The sequence below is a fragment of the Protopterus annectens genome, chromosome 1.part1 (genome assembly GCF_019279795.1).
Source record: "Protopterus annectens isolate FY-2018-M chromosome 1.part1, PAN1.0, whole genome shotgun sequence".
In the NCBI taxonomy this organism is placed as follows: Eukaryota; Metazoa; Chordata; order Ceratodontiformes; family Protopteridae; genus Protopterus; species Protopterus annectens.
The window spans coordinates 1,671,457,574-1,671,479,483 of record NC_056726.1 but is presented as its reverse complement, the minus strand read 5'-3'; positions in this window follow the sequence as shown (position 1 = coordinate 1,671,479,483).

The following is a 21,910-nucleotide window of genomic DNA, read 5'->3' as shown; positions in this document are numbered from 1 at the left end:
GTTTAACATAGCTTTATATGTTAGGCAGAGATCTCCTCAGAGTAGTTGATATGCTACAGAGTAAAGATGGAATTTTTTGAGATGGTCAGTGTAGGGCATCTGTTTGAGGCCAGTAATCTTCTTTGTGAGGTACTTCTGTGGCCTTTCCAGCTGCTGCAGATGTCTTGTGAGGCACATTCCAAAAGAGGCGCTGTACTCTATAATGGGTCTAATGAGTGCCGAGTAGAAGGGAATAATGACCTCTTTTTTCCTGGATGAGAACCCTTTTGTGATGAGGTGTGCCACATAGACAGATTTCCTGACTTCTGTGGCAATGTGATTATCAAAGGATAGACCACTGTCCACCTAGATCCCAAGGTCTCTTATCACACATTCGGCATTACGTAGACTGCCATTTATGTGGTAGTTCATGGGTGAGTTTTTACCAAAGGAGATGACAATGAACATTTTGGCATTAAGATTGAGGCCTTACCTCTGACACCAGGCATCTATCTCAGTGAGGCCCTTCTGTAGGATGCCCACATCATCTGGGGACTCGACTATGGCTCAGAGTTTGCAGTCATCTGTAAACTTCATTAGCCAGAGGCCTTCTGTGTTAGCCAGTACTTCAGAGAAATAAATACTAAACAGGAGAGGTCGCAGGGCTGAACCCTGTGGTACTCCACTTGTCACTGGTTTGAAGTCAGATTTGGAGTCTGCAACTTTTTCAGTGTGGGTTCTGTCAGTGAGCCAGTTGGCAACCCATCTTGTGATGTAGGGATTTATACCTAGTTTAATGAGTTTAGCTATAATTCCAGAATGGGGGATGGTGTTGAAAGTCTTGGTGAGGTCCAGATAGGCTATGTGAACCACTTTACCCTAATCTCCGGCTTTAGTGTCTGCCTCAAAGAAGTCAATCAAGTTCAACATGCATGATCTGCCTTTCACAAACCCGAACTGGGTGTGGTCCAGAGCTTGGAGGTTACCAATGTCTTTGTTTATGAGTTCCATGATGATATGCTCCATGGCCTTGCAGACCAGGCTTATCAGGCTAATAGGGCCATAGTTCCCAGGATCAGTGGTGGCTCCTCCTTTGTGGAGTGAGATAACTGTTGCTGTGTGCCCTTCAGTGGTCACAAAGCCTGATGTGAGACTATGATTGAACATGATGATTAGGTGTGGAGCCAGTTCATTCTGAAGTTCATGTAAAATGCAGCCTGGGATGTTGTCCGGTCCCATGGATGTTGTGTTTCTGGTTTTAGAGAGTGCAGCTTTTAACTGCATAGATGTGGTTACAGGGACTCTGCATTCTGTATAGATATGGGCCCTTTAGGGGGTGAGAGTGGGGTAAAGTTAGCACCGAACCTATCTGCCAGAATGTTGGCAATATCAGTTGGTTCTGTAATTTTTGTGCCATTGTGCTGTAACTCAGAGCAGATCTGGGTATTGCCATTGAGATTGCTATTGAATGCTTTCTGGTTGCCCTTAGAATCAGTGGTGATTTTGTTTTCATAGCTAGTTTTGGAGGATCTTATAAAGGATCTCAGCTTCTTACTGAGGCTGACCAGGGAGCACCTCCACTCATGGGAATTTACTCTTTTTTGAAACAGTTTCTTCCTTCTGTTGTAGAGTTTGTTTATTGCAGGGGACCACCAGATTGGATTCCCTTTTTTGGAGGATAGCGTCTTGCTTCTGTTTGGGATATCATGATCCATGCACTCATGTAAGTGCTTATAGAGTGCATTTGTGTTGGATTCATCAGTCATAACTGTATTGTCCATCTGCATGGGTGTCATGAAGTTTGCCACTTCTGTCTTAAGAAGCATGAAGTTGGCTTTGAAGAAATTTTTTAACATGGTTTCCTTAATGGTGGGTAGGGGCGGGATGCGGATATCAAGGGTGATTAGCTTATGGTCAGTTCTGACCAACGAGGAGTTGACTTCAGGTGTGGAACACTGGTCACTCATGTTGGTAATGACTAGGTCTAGGATATTGTTGCCCCTGGTGAGGATGTGGATAAGTTGATTTAGGGTATTGGAATTTATGAATTCCAGAAAGTGTTGAGTGAAGGAGTTGGTACATGAGTAGTTTTCCCAGTTAATGGTGGGATAGTTGAAATCACCCATTATTAGGGTGTTTGGTTGAACCCTAATATTTTCCAGTATATCAAGAAAAGAGGAGTGGGAATCCTGGGGCATGATGGGGGATCTGTAGCATGCTACAATTTGGACTGCAGTTTTGCCCATAGTTAGTTGCACTTGGATAACCTCGGATACATTATGCTGCGCAACTAGCCTGGAGGTGTGGATATCCTTAATGAATATGGACACAGCTCCGCCTTTGGTGTTTTGGTCCAGGTTATATGGCCGAAAAGTGAGGTATGAGTTATAGCCTGGTAATGCAGGGCTGCTCTCTAGAGCCTTGAACCAGGTCTCAGTCACTGCACAGATATTGATGTTCTCCATTTTAAGGAGTGCCTCGAGTGAGTGCATTTTTTGAAATTTAGACTTCTAGTATTGAGTAGCATTACACTCAGTTTTTGCTTGCCTGTTCCTGTTATGGTGGTGAATTTGTCATTTGAACCTTTACTAAAAAAAGGCACTATAGGGTTGGCAAGACCCTTAGCCAGTATCCAGAATCCCAGGGGGTGACAGGTGTAGGTCATCTATGGGAAAGCATCGTGGTCTGTCGACCATGTCATCCCAGGCAGACAGATACTGGATCCCCTTAGATTGACACCAGAAGCTTTGCCATTTGTTGAAGTCAGTCATTTTCTTCTTGTACTGCGGTATCATTATGGGCAATGGCAGGATGCCACTCATGGTTAGGGTCATACCTGCCTGGGCTACATGATCAGAGAGCTCTTCCATGTCTCTTTTCATGTAGTCCAGGGAGGTACATCTCAGGTCGTTCACACCAACATGGACAATGACAGAGTCATATTTGTACTTGTGGAGTGACCTGAGTGTGTAGGTTATGTAGCAGATCCTGGCACCCGACAGGCAGCTGACAGTAACCTTCTCCTTGTTTAGACTGGTGTGTGGGACATCAGTGTGCCTGACTATAGAGTCACTTATGACTAGTGTGTTGGGTAAGTTTTTTTGCCTTATGGGCTGTGGTTTATTGGCACACTTAGTCTGTGGGCTATGTGTCATTTAGGTTGTGTTGGGGGGGTGGAGGTTGCTTGCGTTTCTGCTTTGGAGGTCTCTGTTGCTTGAGCAGATTATTATTGAAAGTATCTGTGAATCTTTTTTGTGTTTCTATGTGTGGATTTTGGTGGTGTAAGTTTAGTGAGACTATGTGATGAGTGCGATGTGGTGCAAGTGTTTACCTTCTCCTCTTGACTGTCAAGTTCAGTCTTGGTGGGAGAGAGCTTTACCTCCAGTTTGGCTAGATAAGTGCATATCTCACAGGTTGTGGTGTTGGGTGGTAGGAGGAGAGGTTGTCTGTGTACTTGAGGCAATTGCTACATTGCCTCAAGATGCCCAGGTTCATCAGATAGACAGCAGAGAACACTAGGAGCTGACCCTTGAACAAGCCTGAATAAAAAAACACTTTCCTCCAGACAAGTGAGGAAAGTGAGTATAAGAGCTGTTTTTCTCTAAGCAAGTGAGGAAAGTAAGTACAAAAACTGTTTTCCTCTAGGTAAAGAGGAAGGTTGAGTGTTGTAGTAATTTGCAGCTTATTTAGTGCTATCAACAAGTTCTGAACAAGTGCTGAGCATGAATAAGCAAATTCAAGTGCTAAAACTAAGAATATGTACCTGGATATTGTGGTAGATAGTCTACCTAGTGTTTACCACTCCCACTGATAAGCTTCCCTCCAACACAGAAAGACTTGGGGGGGCTCAGAAGCATATACATAGTCCTGGATACAGCAAATCTGTATCTGGACTAGACTAGTTACAGGAAAGGTGTGAAACAAGTGCAAACACGGGCTTTTAAACCAGAAAGTTGAAAGAGATGAAAAAACTGCCCAAAAGCCAATAAACTACAATTTCTGGGCCAGAAACCACTCTTGTGGTAGATAGGCTGCCTGGTGCTTACCACTCCCACTGATAAGCTAGAAGGCTTCCCTCCAGCACTGAAAGGCTTTGGGGGCTCAGAGGTTTACAAGCAGTACTGGATACAGCAAATATGTATCTGGACTAGACTAGTTACAGGAAAGGTGGGAAACAAGCAAACATGTGGGCTTTTAAACCAGAAGTTTGAAAGAGATGGAAAAACTGCCCAAATGGCCAATAAACTACAATTTCTGGGCCAAAAACCACTTTTGTGGTAGATAGACTACCTAGTGCTTTCCACTCCGACTGATAAGCTAGAAGGCTTCCCTCCAACATAGAAAGGCTTGGGGGGGCTCAGAAGCTTACAAACATACTTGGATACAGTAAATCTGTATCTGGACTAGACTAGTTAAAAGAAAGGTGGGAAACAAGTGCAAATGTGGGCTTTTAAACCAGAGAGTTGAAAGAGATGGAAAAAACACCAAACGGCCAATAAACTGCAATTTCTGGGCCAGAAACCGCTCTTGTGGTAGATAGGCTACCTTGTGCTTACCACTCCCACTGATAAGCTAGAAAGCTTCCTTCCAACACAGAAAGCTTGTGGGGCTCAGACGCTTACAAACAGTCCTGGATACAGCAAATCTATATCTGGACTAGACTAGTTACAAGAAAGGTGGGAAACAAGTGGAAACGCGGGCTTTTAAACCAGAGAGTTGAAAGAGATGGAAAAACTGCCACACGGCCAATAAACTGCAATTTCTGGGCCAGAAACCACTCTTGTAGTAGACAGGCTACCTAGTGCTAACCACTCCCACTGATAAGCTAGAAAGCTTCCTTCCAACACAAAAAGGCTTGGGGGACTCAGAAGCTTACAAACAGTCTTGGATATAGCAAATCTGTATCTGGACTAGACCAGTTACAGGAAACGTGGGAAACAAGCGCAAATGCAGGCTTTTAAACCAGAAAGTTGAAAGAGATGGAAAAACTGCCCAAATGGCCAATAAACTAATTTTCTTGGGCCAGAAACCATTCTTTTGGTAAATAGGCTACCTAGTGCTTACCACTCCCACTGATAAGCTAGAAGGCTTCCCTCCAACACAGAAAGGCTTTTGGGGTGCAGAAGCTTACAAAACAATCCTGATTACAGCAAATCTGTATCTGGACTAGGCGAGTTACAGGAAAGGCAGGAAACAAGCTTACATTTATATATATATATATATATATATATATATATATATATATATATATATATATATTTGGAAAGTGGAAGGGAAAAAGGAGAAACAGAAGATAATTCAAAATTAAGGAACTACGTGGCTTGCTCTTTACAAATATCCTCTCTGCATTAGGAAGAATGAGCTAGTGACACTAGACTGGAATAGAGCTGGGATAGAGCTGAACAGATGGGGCTGGCAGGTGTGTATGAAGTCAAAATATGATCTCACTGTACTCGGTTGAGTAAGCAAATGAGATAGACATAGGAGGAGTGTTCAAACACAAATTTACAGGAGGGGCGGGCAATTCCAAAGCCACCAAGATTAATAACAGAACAAGAACAGGGAGGGTGGGCGGGAAACTAACTGATGAGACAGAGAGAGACCACAGTATTCTATGAAACAATTAAATAGAAAAATATATAACTACAGAGAGACACATACCACAATATTCAATGAAACAATTAAATGGAGAGAAAAATAAAATGCAATACAATCTTTAACACAGTAAGTTTGTACTTCAGCTAGTAATACAGTTGATTGTATGTACGTAGCAGAAGCCAAACAACTCAGATATTGAGCAGTAATAAAGTCAAAGATATGTGACTAACCAACACTTCATTCCTTTTTTTCAACAGTTCGGTTGAGTTTCTGAGGTTTACCAAGGATTATCAGGAATCTTCAGTCCATTACTTGGATGTGGAACTTACAAAAAATATTCAGGAATCAAAATACACTGCAAAGATTTATAGAAAGAGTACTTATTCAAACTCTTTTTTGCATTTCTCTAGTGCACATCCTTTACAACAGAAAAAATCTGTTGTTAAGAGACAATTGGTCCGAGCAGCTCAGATGGTTTCTGGTGAAGTTGTCTTTCAAGAGGAATGTTTAAATCTTATGAATATGTTCCTTAACAGGGGTTATCTTTCCAAATTTTTGGTTGGTATTATAAATGAAATCCAGTTAAAAAGGTCCGAAGGTGTCTACAAGCCTATTTTGAACAACTGTCCTATAAATGAATCATTTAATATAGGCATCTTGAGTCCTCCCCTTACAGATGTGGTCAATGAGCTAGGGGAAGGAAGGAATCATCAGAACAGGACCTTCTCAATTTCATTTGTATTTACATACAGCCCTGAGGCTGAAGAGATTAGGTCAATAGTTAAAAAATACTGGCATCTCTTCTCAGTGGATAAGGAGAAGTCTGCAAAATTGGGGGTATCTCTGACTATTACATATAGGAAGGGACAGAACCTAAAGAAGTTGATGGAAACTACCACAAACTAGGCACGTAGGAATATATAGGTGTGATGCATGCAGATATTGTATTTATATTGAAACAGGTGAAAATTGTTGAGTAAGGAACTACAATTTTTATACTAAGGGCAAGTTCAATTGTAATTCCAGGTCAGTGGTATACCTTGCACAGTGCAATGCCTGTCCGGCTTTCTACGTCGGTAAGACCGATCATAGATTGCGTGACAGGATTTACGAGCACATCTATGCTATTGGTAAACAAAAAATGGATAATGCTCTAGCTAGGCACTGTAAAGATAACCATGGCCATGGTATTAAATTTAGTGTCATAACACAGGTAGCTGCACATGAGAATGTGAGTTATTTAGATAGTAACATTGTTAAGTTACACCTCGAAGAACAAGAATTGAAATGACGGTTGTTACTAAACTCCTGTGCCCCCCCAAGTATCAAAGAAATTTATTATTTAGCAAGTATATTAAAATTAAAAAGCTTGCTTAGGTAAAAATGTTTTAGGGAATTTCCTAGGTATTTTTGCATGCCATTTGGTTGGATGGTTGGTTATTTATTTTATTTTATTGACAAAGTATTAATATGATATAATGAAGTCATGAATTAACAATTTTTTATATTATGCTTTTATATACCTTGTTTTATATAGATTATGTTTTCATAATACTGCATAGTAATTAGGTCAGGGATGGGTGTTAGTTTTATTACATATGCACATATATTTATATATATTCTTAGCAAAAGTAATAGTTTCTATTGTGTCATGATGTTTGTAAAGATTTGAAGTTTTTAGGGTTATCTTGGTCTTGTTTGCAAAATAATGCAACTGTGAATTATAATATTAAATGAGTGCTGTGATCCACTTGCAGGCAATTAATCAATTAACTCTTCATGATATAGAGTGGATTTTTGCTGGGCTGACTGTTTTTGTTCTTGTTCTACATCTGAAGAAGTTTGGATATTTCCCAAACGAAAAGCGCTTCATTTTATTTTGTTTTGGTATTAAAGTGAATAAGAACAGCTTTTTACATTTATTTCTTCATCGAGCTGAGTGAAGTGTTGGTGCTTGTTCATAGTGTGTTATTTTCTACATTTCATTAGTTAACATTACCATGTATACAAAACAGTTAACAGTATTCATGCAGACAGCTGCACCATTAGTTACATCACATCAGTAATATTCACAAGGTACAAGATATTCAAACTCAGAGTACAGTATGTTAGTTGAATGCAGATAAAAACAATAGTTTGATATGAGTTTTATTAGAGTATCTGCTAAAATGTAAGCAAAAGGGTAAGACAGTAGGGAATAATTTAATTCCTAGCTTTGTGTCACTAAACTATTAGATGTTGAGAACAATGTTGATTATTTGTGGGAGTATTAATAGCAGTGAGTTGATTTGGTCTAGCCTGGGCAAAGACATGAACATAGCCAGTTTTGCATAAAATGGGATTTGATGTTTTTTTTGAAGAGGTAAGGTGAGGATGTTGAGGTTAGGTGATCGGGTAGGAGGTTCCAGGTTTTTGCAATGCAGCAGGCATAGAGTGATTAGCCAGATTCATTTTTGTGCTTGGTGACAGTTATGTGGTTTTGTTGTGTTGATCTTAGGTTTCTGGAGGGAGTATAGGGTTGAATTAATTGTTGCAAGGCTGGAGTTTTCAAAGGAATGTAGTAGAGCAGCTTATGAACAGTGGTAAATTGGTTGAGTAGGAGGATTTGAGGTAACTCAAGCCAGCTGAGTTGTCTAAGGGATTGGCAGTGATGGGACCTATGAGTGGCTTCATTAGCAAATTTGGCAATTTTGTTGTAGCATGATTAAATTTTGGAAAGTTCTGCTTGGTGAAGGTTTGTAAAGATTGGGGAGGCATAAAGAAGTATAGATAACAGATGAGTTCCAGCTATGGTGGCTTCTGTGTGTCTGGTCATGTAGTTGTAGTTTCTATAAAGGAGTCCAATCTTTTTATTGCCTTTCTTGATTGTTTGAGAAATATGGATGTCATATTTAAGTTTATTGTCAATTTCTACTCCTAAGAGCTTGGTGTGTGGTGTAGGAGTAATATTAGTATTGTCTTTGGATATTATTGAAAAGTTATTGTTTATGGGGGGGGGGGGGAGTCTACTTGGACTGAAAAGACTAAGTTTAGTTTTTTTTGGTTTAAGCCATAGTTTGATGTTGGTGAACCATTCTTTGGCTAGGGTAAAGTTGTTTTGTGTTATAATTTGGAGTTTATCAAGGGTGTGGGCTGCACTTATTATAATGGTATCATCTGCGTATTGGATTATTGACGCAGAGGGCAGGGATGATGCTATGTCATTAGTAAATAATGAGAATAATAGTGGGCCAAGGATGGACCCTTGTGGTACACCAATGGTTATTGGGAGTAGGGGTGACAGGTGGTTTTCCCAGAGAACAGCTTGTTGTCGGTTAGATAAATAGCTACTGAACCAGCTATGTTAAAAGTGGACAGTTTTTCTAGGAGTAGACTATGGTTCACCATATCAAAGGCTTTGGATAGGTCTAGGAATATGGAGGATATGAACAGGCTGTTGTTTCTGTGGGTATTAATAGAGTTTGAGAAGGATAGTAATGCTGTGGTTGTACTGTGTGAAGGTCTGAGTCCATGTTGGGATTGTGATAATAGATTGTTGTGAAGCAGGAATTTCATTAGTTGTGAGTGGACTACTCTCTCTAAAACCTTTGCTAGGCGTGATGGTATTGCAATAAGGTGGTAGTTTGTAAGTTCAAGGGATTGTCCCCCTTTATGTAATGGTATTATGTGTGATATTTTCCATGATTTGGGTACTTTGGATTCAGTTATAGATCTGTTAATGAGAATGGACACAGGATAGGCTATGGCCTCTGCAGTAATCTGTAGGAATTCTGCTGGTAGTTTGTCTACTGCTGGGGTTGTTGTCTTCAGTTTTTTGAAGAGTTTGGTAATAATTGTAGTATGGACTGGTTCTAGGGAGAAACTATGTGTATTATTATCTGTGTTGGAGGGGGGTGGGGGCTGTTATTGATGTTGTGTGAGTGCTAGCTGTTTGGGTATTGGCTAGTGCTTGGATGGTTTCAGTAAAGTATTTGTTAAAGTGGGCAAAGATGTTGTGTAGCCTGTATGGTAGTATAGGGGAAGGAGTGGAAGGTTTTCTTGGGTGTAATAGGTTGTTAATTTATGCCCAAAATTTGTGTGGATTGTTAGAGTGTTTTTCCTGCAGGGTTTTATAGTAACTAGTTTTGTCAATTTTTATGTGTTTTTTGGCTTGATTCCGTAGTTCATGATATTTTTGTTTTAGGATTGGGGTTTTGTGTTTATGTAATTGCAACCAGGCTTTGTCTCTTTCTTTCATTAGGAATCTGGTGTCTTTTGATAGCCATGGTGCGAGGTTGGTTTTAATTCTGGTGGTTCTAGGTGGAGCATGGGAGTTCAGGATGTTCAGGAAGGTTGTGTTGAAGTATTCTACAGCTACATCTAGTGGTAAGTATTTTAGTGGAGTCCATATACAGGATTTGAGTGAATTTATCAAGTCTTGAGCTATGAAGTACTTTTTGTTTCTTATGACCCTGATAATGGGTTGTTTAGTTAGTTGGGGTCGATTCCTAATTAGGTATGTTGCTTGATGATCACTAAGGCTGTCAGGGAGACAACCTGCGAGATGGACTTGAGTGGGGTCAGATACTAGTATCCAATCCAGGATTGACTGTCGTTTAGAGGTTTTATCTGTTCTAGTAGGATTGATTTGGGTAAAACCATGGAGGTTAATATGGGTGGTCGGGTTGTGACTGTTACAAAACGTTATTCATAATAATCTTCTGGCCAACTTGGAGCATGGTCTTAGACCACAGCACAGTACCTCCTCAGCCCTTCTTTCCTTTGATAATGTCATAAATTCTAACCCTAACAACAACAAACTATCTTCTACCCTGTTTCTCAATCTTTCCAAGGCCTTTGATATGGTTAACCACTAGCTACTCTTACTTACCCTAAATAAAATATCTCTAAACAACCGTGCTATACAACGGTTTTAATCATACCTTAGTGGAGGACAGCAGGATGTTTTTTGACAGGATAAACTCTCCACCCTTCTCCCCATTACCTTTGTTGTCCCGCAAGGCTCAATATTGGGTCCCCTTCTTTTCTCCCTCTTTAACAATGACCTCCACACTGTAATCCCAGACACAACCTGTGTACAATATACCAGACTCCACACTTATCTGCTCAGCCTCTAACTCTACAGATCTACTTAGATTTACCCAGAAAAACTTTTAATACAGTGGAAAACCGGATCACTAATCAACAGCTGATATTAAACCCTAATAAAACAAAGCTATTGCTCTTCTCCAGTACTTGCAAATCCTCTCAACCTTCGTTTACTATAACATCTAAGAATGGGACCATAATCTCACCAGATATGTATACCAAATGCCTGGCTGTTATAATAGACAACAACCTCAAATATAATATGCATGTAAACCAAACTATTAAAACCATTACTAAAATACTTGGATTTCTTTACAAAAACAAACCTTTTCTAACCCATCTAGCTAGGACTGCCATTGCTCGTACACATCTGCTTTCAACTCTACTCTGTGTCTCACCAATACTCACTAACTTGAACAAATCTGATCTCAGCAAACTCTCTAGTACTACAATCAAATTGCCAGGTTTGCCACAGGAACTCCCTACAGGATACACCATTTTCAAAACCTACATCTCTTAGGTTGACTAGAAATCCCAAGGCTAATTCAATTTTATCAGTTTACTGTAGAATTCAAGGTTATTAACAATCCAGAAAAAAATGCCATCCCTTAAAAATATTATCCATTACTACAAAAATGCTAGGCCTCTTCGTTCCACTATAAAACTTTTGGTTCAATCCGTTAAAGCTAACAACCTATCTGGAGAAACTTTGTTTGCAAATTCAGTAGGAAAAACCTGGAATTCACTCCCATCGGACCTTACTCTGAACCCCTTCCTTAATCTGTTAAAAAAAATCTAACTCAGTATTTTAAAACTCACTGGTTATGTCCTTGCTCTAACCCTGACTAAAGCTTCATCTACTTCCATACCCCTGCAATTTCGTATTCATAGCAACTAACCCCTTACACTAAAAGGTTTGAAAAGAGAAACTGTAATATCTTCACAGATACTCTGTACATAAGCTGTACCTATAGGTTTGATAAGAGAAACTGTAACATAGTTGTATATATTTCTGTATATAAACTGCAGTCTTCATAAGCTTGAAATGTGAGACTGTAACTTGTATGTTAATACAATATGTTTGTACACATACTGTAACTTGCTTGTCTTTAACTTTTTGTAAGATTGGAGCTTTTCTTCCCGAGTCTCCTCTGAAAATGGACATGTATCCAGTCGGACAATCCTGATCAACAAATGAAAAATAAAAATAAATAAAAAATAAATTAAATAGACATAACAATAAAATGAAGTATAATCTTTAACACTGCAAGTTTGTACTTAACTCAGCAAGTAATGCAGTTGATTGTAGGCATGTAGCAGATGACAAACAACTCAGATATTGACCAGTAATAAATTCAAAGATATGTGAATAACACTTATAAATACAGAGAAACACTCTAACCTAAGTGTTTACCACTGAATATCAAAAAATTGAAACACCATATCCCCCAATTACTGTAGAGACAGAGAGACCACAATATTATATGAAACAATTAAATAGAAAAATAAGCAACTACAGAGAGACACAGACCACAATGTTCAATGAAACAATTAAATAGACCGAAAAATAAAATGCAGCACAATCTTTAACACTGGAAGTTTGGACTTAGCTAGTAATGCAGTTGATTGTAGGTATGTAGTAGCCACAAACAACTCAGATACTGAAAAATAATAAATTCAAAGATATGTGACTAACACTTTTAAATACAGAGAAACCCGCTAGGCTAGCAATTTAACACTGAATATCAATTAAGTGAAACACAATAGCCCCCACTTACTGCAGAGACAGAGAGAGACCACAATATTCTATGAAACAATTAAATAGAAAAATAAGTAATTACCACAATATTCAATGAAACAATTAAATAGACCGAAAAATAAAATGCAGTACAATTTTTAACACTGCGAGTTTGCACTTAACTCAGCTAATAATGCAGTTGATTGTAGGTATGTAGCAGAAGCCAAGAAATTCAGATGTTGAGCAGTAATAAATTCAAAGATATGTGACTAACACGTATAAATACAGAGAAACCCTCTACGCTAAGAGTTTAACTCTGAATATCATTGAAGTGAAATACAATAGCCCCCACTTACTGCAGAGAGAGAGAGAGACCACAGTAATCTATGAAACAATTAAATAGAAAAATAAATAACTACAGAGAGACACAGACCACAGTATACAATGAAACAATTAAATATTAAAAATATCCTATGTCATACCACTCCATAAAGGTAGCAGCTCCATTGAACTGTCGAACTATACACCAATAGCTATCCTTGCACCTCTGGCTGAGATTATGGAAAAGTGTATCCATAAACAGCTCTTACACTGCCTTATTCAAAATATTCTTCTGTCCAACTCCCAGCATGAATTTAGACCACAGCACAGTACTTCCTCAGCCCTTCATTCTTTTCATAATGTCATAAATTCTAACTGTAACAATAACAAACTATCTTCTGTCCTGTTTCTTGATCTTTCCAAGGCCTTTGACATGGTTAACTACCAGCTACTCTTACTTACACTAAATAAAATATTCCTAAACAACCATGCTATACAAAGGTTTCAATCTTATCTTAGTGGAAGACAGCAGGCTGTCGTTTGGCAGGACAAACTCTACACCCTTCTCCCCATTACACTTGGTGCCCCTCAAGGCACCATATTAGGTCCTCTTCTTTTCTCCCACTTTGTCAATGTCCTCCACACTAAAATCCCAGAAGCAACCTGGATACAATTTGCCAAACACTCCACCCTGATCTGCTCAGCCTCTACCCATACAGATCTCTTTAGTTTTATCCAAAAAACCTTTGAATACAGTGGAAAACTCGATCTCTAATCAACAGAAGATATTAAACCCTAATAAAACAAAGCTATTGCTCTTCTCCCTTACTCACAAATCCTCTCATCCTTCATTTACTATAACATATAACAATGGGACTATAATCTCACCAAACATGTATACCAAACTCCTGGGTGTTATAATAGACAACAACCTCAAATATAATATGCATGTAAACCAAACTGTTAAAACCGTTAATAAAAAACTTGGCTTCCTAAACAAAAACAAACCTTTTCTCACCCCTCTAGCTAGGACTGTCATTGCCTGTACACATCTGCTTTCAACTCTACTCTATGCCTCACCAATACTCATTAACCTGAAAAAAACTGATCTCAGCAAACTCTCTAGTGCTACAATCAAATTACCAGGTTTGCCACAGGAACTCCCTACAGGACAAACCATTGTCAAAATCTACACCTCATAGGTTGGCTAGAAATCCCATGGCTAATTCAGTTTAATCAACTTCCTGTTGCATTCAAGGATATTAAAAATGACCTCCCTTAAAAACATTATCCATCCCTACAACCATGCTAGGCCTCTTTGTTCCACTACAAAACTTTTGGTTATTTATTTTATTTATTTTACATTTGTTGACCGGGCTAGTCTAACTGGATATATGTCCATTTTCAGTAGAGGACCAGGGTGATAAGCTCCATGACAAAACTGTTAACATAGAAAATTACAAAGAGAATATATAACAAGAAATAAATTATAGTAATATATACACTGACAAATATGGTTAATAGGAAATCATTTGAAGAAGAGGTAACAAATACAATGAAAACTTGGATTTCAAAAAAGACATGGAGGTACATTCCATAAATGCAAAAGGAGGCATATAGGCTAGTTCAATTTACAGGTAAAGTAAATCTCTTAATGGCAAAGAAAAAAAGAAAACAAGGAAGTAATACAGTCTGATGGCATATACTGTACATTACACAAAGAAAGAGGCTGCTTAATGATCAGTAATAGTACCAATGATTTTCAAAGAAAAAAATTAATAATTAAACAGTTTTACTTAATTTTTTTTTACTCACAGATAAGTGAAAGAGGAGGGAAAATAATGAGATACAGAGCATAGAGGTCATATATTGTAAAAAAGGAAATGACAGAATAATTAATTATAAGGAAAAAAAGGGGAGACAGGGCATAAATTGGGTAGGGGAGAGGTTTAGGCAGGTTTAGTACAGTTGCATGACCAGTGTGTTGTGAGGAAACTTTTCAGTCTTTTTTTGTAGAGTGATAAAGAGGAAATAGAGGAAAGGTCACAGGGGAGAAGATTCCAGAAATTTCCCACAGTATTTGAGAAAAGTGAATCCCCAGCCCTGTTGTTAGATTTAGATGTTTTGAACAGAAGTTTCTGAGATAATGTAAGGACTTCAGATTGTTATAAGGGGTGATGATGGTAGAGAGACTAGGAGTATTGGAAGGTTGGTAGAGAGTTTTACGTGCAATGATTAGTTGGTTTATGTGCAATGATTAGTTGGTGGTAAGTGATTAGATTCTGTAGTTCCAGCTAATCAAGCTGTTTTAAGTTAACACAGTGGTGAGTTTTAAATGGGTTGCCAGTAGCAAATCTAGCTATATTATTGTAGGAGCTTTCCAACTTACTGGGGTTGCTCTTAGATAGGTTGGTGAAAATGGAAGAGGCATAGAGGAGTGTTGAGATTAGATGAGTATGTGCAATAGTAGTTCTAGCTGTGGGTGATAGAAAGGGTTTTATTCTGTACAGAGAGCCAAGTTTTTTTGTTGATTGATTTAATAGTGTTGTTAATGCGTGTGTCAAAGGAGAGATTGTTGTCTATGGTAACACCAATTAGCTTGGTAGTTAGGTCGGGTGATATGCTTTTGTCATTAGTGGATGAAATATAAAATTCTAAGGGGGAGGATTTCAGATTATGATTGAAAAGGAGGAGTTTAGTTTTTGGGGGTTTAAGAGTAGGCAAGAATGGGTGAACCATTGTTCTACAGTGTTAAAGACATTTTGGGTAGTGGAGTGAAGGTCAGAGATGGATTTAGTGGAGCACATAAGTGTGGCATCATCAGCATATTGTATGGAAGTAGCTTGGGGAATTGCTTGATGAAGGTAGTTGATGAATATGGAGAAAAGAAGAGGTCCTAATATGGACCCTTGAAGTACACCGAGGTTAACTGGTAGGAGGGTAGATAGACTGTTACCCCAAAGTATGACCTGTTTTCTGTTATTAAGGTAGGATTGGAACCATTTGATAGAGAGTGCATGTAAGGACAGGGATTTGAGGATATATATCAGAATTTGATGATTTACCATATCGAATTCTTTGGACAGATCGATAAATAGTGCAGCGGAGAGCAAATTGCAGTTACGGTTTTTGTTGATACAATCTGTAAAGGAAAGGAGGGCAGTGATAGTGCTATGGGAAGGTCTGAAAACATGTTGACAGCTAGAGAGCAAGTTTTTGTGGATTAGGTGGTCTAGTAACTGTCTATGTATGCATTTTTCCATGATCTTTGCCAAAGGGGAAAGAAGAGCTATGGGACAATAGTTAGAGAATTCGGTTGAGTTGCTACCTTTGTGGAGGGGGGTAATATGGGAGACTTTCCAGATACTAGGGATGTAGCCTTCATTAATAGTTCTATTGATAAGAATGGAGATGGGGTAAGCAATTGATTTGGCAGATTTCTTTAGGTATTCAACAGGTATTTGGTCTGCTGAAGGACAGCATGGTTTCAATTTTTGGATTAGGGCAAGAATATGGGTTGTTGGGACTGGTTGGAGAAGAAATGGTGGGGGTGGAGTTTTGTTGTAGGTAGGTAAAGTAAAATTACCAGATGATAATTGACTGGCTAGTGTTTGTATAGCATCAGTTAAAAAGGAATTGAAGGCATTGGCAGTAAACATGGGATTTTCATGATCAGTATTTTGTGGGTTTGGTGTACTGGATTGACCTGGATGTAGTAACTGGTTGACGCTTGCCCAGAACCTTTGTGGGTTATTGTGGTTAGCCTTCTGAAATTGAAGGTAGTAGTTTCTTTTATCTGATCGTATAGCTTTCTTAGTGTTATTTCTTAATTCTCTGAAAATTTGTTGGTCAACAGGGATTTTGGTCATTCTCCATTCAGCCCAGTATTTATTTCTGAGATGCATTTTCTGTTTCGTTTCTTTTGAAAACCAAGGGGCAGATTTGGCCTTGAATCTGATTGCACAGGTTGGGGCATGGTGATCAAGAATGGCTAAAAATTTGAATTAAAGTATTGTACTGCTTCTTCTAGTGGGGGGTAATTTAAGGGAGACCAGTTGCATGTTCTATGTTCATTTTGGAAGAGATCAGTGTTGAAGTTCTTTTTGGATCTGATATTCCTGATAGTGGTAAGAATGGTAGAATAGGATTTATGCCTGATGATATATGTAAGTGAGTGATCACTTATATCATCAGGAAGGGTTCCAGATTCATATGTTTGGGGATTGTTGTTTATAAGAATCCAGTCTAATGTGCTTTCCTTCTTGTTGTGTTTGTTTATCCTGGTGGGGGAGGTGATGGTTTGGGAGTAACCGTGAAGGTTAATGTGGATGGTAGGGTGGCTGCTACTACAGCAATTCCAATCAATATTTATATCACCAAGAATGATAGTTTCTTGGGGCAGGTGTTGAGATAGCCAGCATAGGATATTTTCCATGGTGGTAATGTTGTTACTGGGGATAGATAGATACAGATAATATAAATGGATTTGGCTTTGTTAAGTTCAAGTTTACATATAAGAATTTCTGCATTGATATTAGGAGGTGGTTTAGTGTCATAAGTCGTTAATTGTAATCCTGATTTAAATAGAATAGCAACCCCCCCACCCTTTTTGGTTACACGGTCGAGTCATAGAATATTATACCCTGGTGGGATGACTTCATTATCTTTAGTTGCTGGTTTTAGCCAGGTTTCTTTTAAACAAAGAATGTCAAAGGAATAGACATCTAAGAGGGCATGGAGTTGAGCTATTTTATTGTTAATGCTTAGAATATTAAGATGAGCTACAAGGAGTGAATTAGATTGTCTAGTGATGAAAAAATGAATGGCTTGGTTGGGGTTGGGGAGAGAGATTGGGTTTGTTAATGGCCCTGGGTTTGGGTGTTTTAATAAGTGGAGTTGTTTGAGATATTATGGACTAGGGAGTTTGCTATTAGTGAGTAGGGATTTCCTTTGATTAAGGTTGTTATATCTAATGTGGTGTATTCTGTGATATTTTGCAAGTAGGTAACTAGGAGTAGTTGTTATGTAGGCATGGTTAGAGAGGATGGGTAGATATAGGGAGGTGGGTTGTTAGGGTGGTGAAAGTATGGAAGTAATGCAATTTTAAAGGAGGAGAGTATGTAGGCAACAGTAAGAGGTGGAAGTAGTACAATAATGAGTAGTAGTTGGAAATGAACAGTAGAGTGTGGTTTATTCATCATAATGGGTGTATAAGTAATTGAGTTGTATGTAGGTGTGGAAGTAAAGTAAGTATGAAGGAGGGGTAGAGAGGGGTGAGTGAGGAGTTTAAGGGCAGAGGTTGGAGAAGGGAGGAGAAGTAGATGAGCAAATAAAAAGGTTTACCTAGAGTACTGGGTGGAGTAAGGGGTGTGGCTTGTAATAATAAGTGTAGGATCCCGGGGGTGGGTGGGAATTGGGTGTAGGGAGGGGAGTGGAGTGAGCCTGCAGGCCGAACGGAGTGGGTAGAAACAGGTTAGAAGCAGCTGTGGAAGAAACAGTCAGCAGTACAGGCTACAGAAGGTAAGGTTGCTTAAGTCAGAAATGGGTAAGAACAGTGAAAGAGAGAATCTAAAAATGGTAGTAAAAGATAGTATAGTATAGGGTGTAGTTGGAGGAGCTAAAAAACAGGTCTGGGACTACAGAAAAATTAAGTAAGTAATATAGACACAGGAGGATAAGTGTAAGATAAGATTGGGAGAAAGGTGCACCCTAGTGGACAGGTCTAAAATTTCAGGTAGCTAATATGAGGGAGGTAGCTGTGTTAAGACAGGAGAAGAGTGAGAGCTATGACGGGGAGTTACACATAGTCGGTAGAAGGGGAAGTGGGTGTTAGATACTAAAAAGGGAGGGTGGTAGAGGGGGTGGTAGAGGCTGCTGGCTGTCCAGACTCAAAACGTGCTTAGGCACCTACAGTACTGGTAGAATGGTAGAGAAATAATCTGGCAGTAGTTAGACAGCAAAACATATTTTTCTTGTATCCTTGAGTAGGGATGCAGGGAGTTTAAGGCCGAGAGGTGAAACCCACTAGTATTTGGAGAGGGTCCTTAGGTTCCTATGGTCTAGTGTTAGAAGAGCAGGGAATTTTTCTTGTATCCTTGAGTAGGGATGCAGGGAGTTTAAGGATGAGAGGTGAAACCCACTGGTATTTGGAGAGGGTCCTTAGGTTCCTATAGTCTAGTGTTAGAAGAGCAGGGAATTTTTCTTGTATCCTTGAGTAGGGATGCAGGGAGGTTAAGGTTGAGAGGTGAAATCCACTGGTATTTGGAGAGGGTCCTTAGGTTCCTATGGTCTAGTGTTAGAAGAGCAGGGAAACACAGGGAAGAAAGATGCTGGGAGAGGAGCAGACAGCAGCCAAGGCCTTTTCCAGATTACAGATCAATCTGTTAAAGCTAAAAACCTATCTGGAGAATCTTTGTTTGCAAATTCAGTGGGCAAAACCTGGAATTCGCTCCAATCTGACCTTACTCTGAACCCCTCCCTTAATCAGTTCAAAAACCAATCTAACCCAGTATTTTAAAACTCGCTGGTTATGTCCTTGCTCTATCCCTGACTAAAGCCTCATTTACTTCCATATCCCTGCAATTTCTTATTCATAGCAACTAATCTCTTACACTAAAAGGTATGAAAAGAGAAACTGCAATATCTTTGCAGATATTCTGTATATAAGCTACATCTATAGGTCTGATAAGAGAAACTGTAACATATTTGTATGTATTTCTGTATATAAACTGTAGTCTTCATAAGCTTGAAATGTGAGACTGTAACTTGTATGTTAATATAATATGTTTGTGCATATACTGTTACTTGCTTCTCTTTATCTGTTTGTAAGTTTGGAGGTTTTCTCCCAGGGCCTCTGCTGAAAATGGACATGTATCCAGTCGGACAATCCTGGTCAACAAATGTAAAATAAAAATAAATATAAAAATAGATAAATAAATTAAATAGACAGAAAAATAAAATGCAGTATAATCCTTAACACTGTAAGGTTATACTTAACTCAGAAAGTAATGCAGTTGATTGTAGGCATGTAGCAGATGCCAAACAACTCAGATATCGAGCAGTAATAAATTCAAAGATATGAGACTAACACTTATAAATACACAGAAACATTCTAGGCTAAGAGTTTAACACTAAATATCAATGAAGGGAAACACAATAGCCCCCACTTACTGCAGAGACCGAGAGAGACCACAGTATACTATGAAACAATTAACTAGAAAAATAAATAACTATAGAGAGACACAGACAAATGTATTCAATGAAACAACTAAATGTTAAAAATATTGCATGTCGTAACACTCCATAAAGGTGGCAGCTCCATTTAACTATCAAACTATAGACCAATAGCTATACCTTCCCCTCTGGCTAAATTTATTGAAAAATGTATCCATAAAAAGCTCTTACACTACCTTATTCAAAAAAATCTTCTGTCCAACTCCCAGCATGGATTTAGACCACAGCAGAGTACCTCCTCAGCCCTCTCTTTTCTAATGTCATAAATTCTAACAGTAACAAAAACAAACTATCTTCTGCCCTGTTTCTCGATCTTTCCAAGGACTTTGACATGGTTAACCACCAGCTACTCTTATTTAGCCTATATAAAATATCCCTAAACAGCCATGCTATACAAAGGTTTCAATCATATCGTAATGGAAAACAGCAGGCTGTCCTTTGGCAGAACAAACTCTCCACCCTTCTCCCCATTACCCTTCGTGTCCCTCAAGGCTCCATATTAGGTCCCCTTGTTTTCTCCCTCTTTATCAATAACCTCCACACTGTAATGCCAGATGCAACCTGTATACAATATGCCAATGACTCAACTCTGATCTGCTCAGCCTCTACCCCTACAGATCTCCTAAGTTTTACCCAGAAAACCTTGCAATTCAGTGGAAAACTGAATCGCTAATCAGCAGCTAATATTAAACCCTAATAAAACAAAGGTATTGCACTTCTCCCATACTTGGAAATCCTCTCAACCTTCGTTTACTATAACATCTTACAATAGGACCATAATCTCATCAGATATGCATACCAAACTCCTGGGTGTTATAATAGACCGCAGCCTCAAATATAATATGCATGTAAACCAAACTATTAAAACCATTAATAAAAAAACTAGGCTTCCTATGCAAAAACAAACCTTTTCTCACCCCTCTCACTATGACTGCCATTGCCAGTACACATCGGCTTTCAACTCTACTCTATGCCTCACCAATACTCACTAACATGAACAAAACTGATCTCAGCAAACTCTCTAGTGCTACAATCAAATTGCCAGGTTTGCAACAGGAACTCCCTACAGGACAAACCATTGTCAAAACCTACACCTCTTAGTTTGGCTAGAATTCCCAAGGCTAATTCAGTTTAATAATCTTACTGTAGCATTCAAGGTTAATAACAATCCAGAAAAAATGCCCTCCCTTAAAACATTATCCATACCTACAAAAACGCTAGGCCTCTTCGTTCCACTTCAAAACATTTGGTTCAATCTGTTAAAGCTAACAACCTGGAGACTCTTTGCAAATTCAGTAAGTAAAACCTGGAATTCACTCCAATCTGACCTTACTCTGAACCCCTTCCTTAATCAGTTCAAAAACAATCTAACCCAGTATTTTAAAACTCACTGGTTATGTCCTTGCTCTAACCTTGACTAAAGCCTCATCTACTTCCATATCTCTGTAATTTCTTATTCATAGCAACTAATCTCTTACACTAAAAGTTTTCAAAACAGAAACTGTAATATCTTTGCAGATACTCTGCATATAAGCTGCACCTATAGGTACGATAAGAGAAACTGTAACATATTTGTGTATATTTCTGTATATAAACTGTAGTCTTCATAAGCTTGAAATGTGAGACTGTAACTTGTATGTTAATATAATATTTTTGTGCATATACCGTAACTTGCTTGTCTTTATCTGTTCGTAAGTTTGGAGCTTTTCTCCCAGGGTTTCTGCTGAAAATGGACATGTATCCAGTTGGGCAGTCCCGGTCAACAAATGTAAAATAAAAATAAAAATAAATAAAAAATAAATAAATTAAATAGACAGAAAAATAAAATGCAATACAATCTTTAACACTGTAAGGTTGTACTTAACTCTGCTAGTAATGCAGTTGATTGTAGGTATGTAGCAGAAGCCAAACAACTCAGACAATGAGAAGTAATAAATTCAAAGATATGTGACT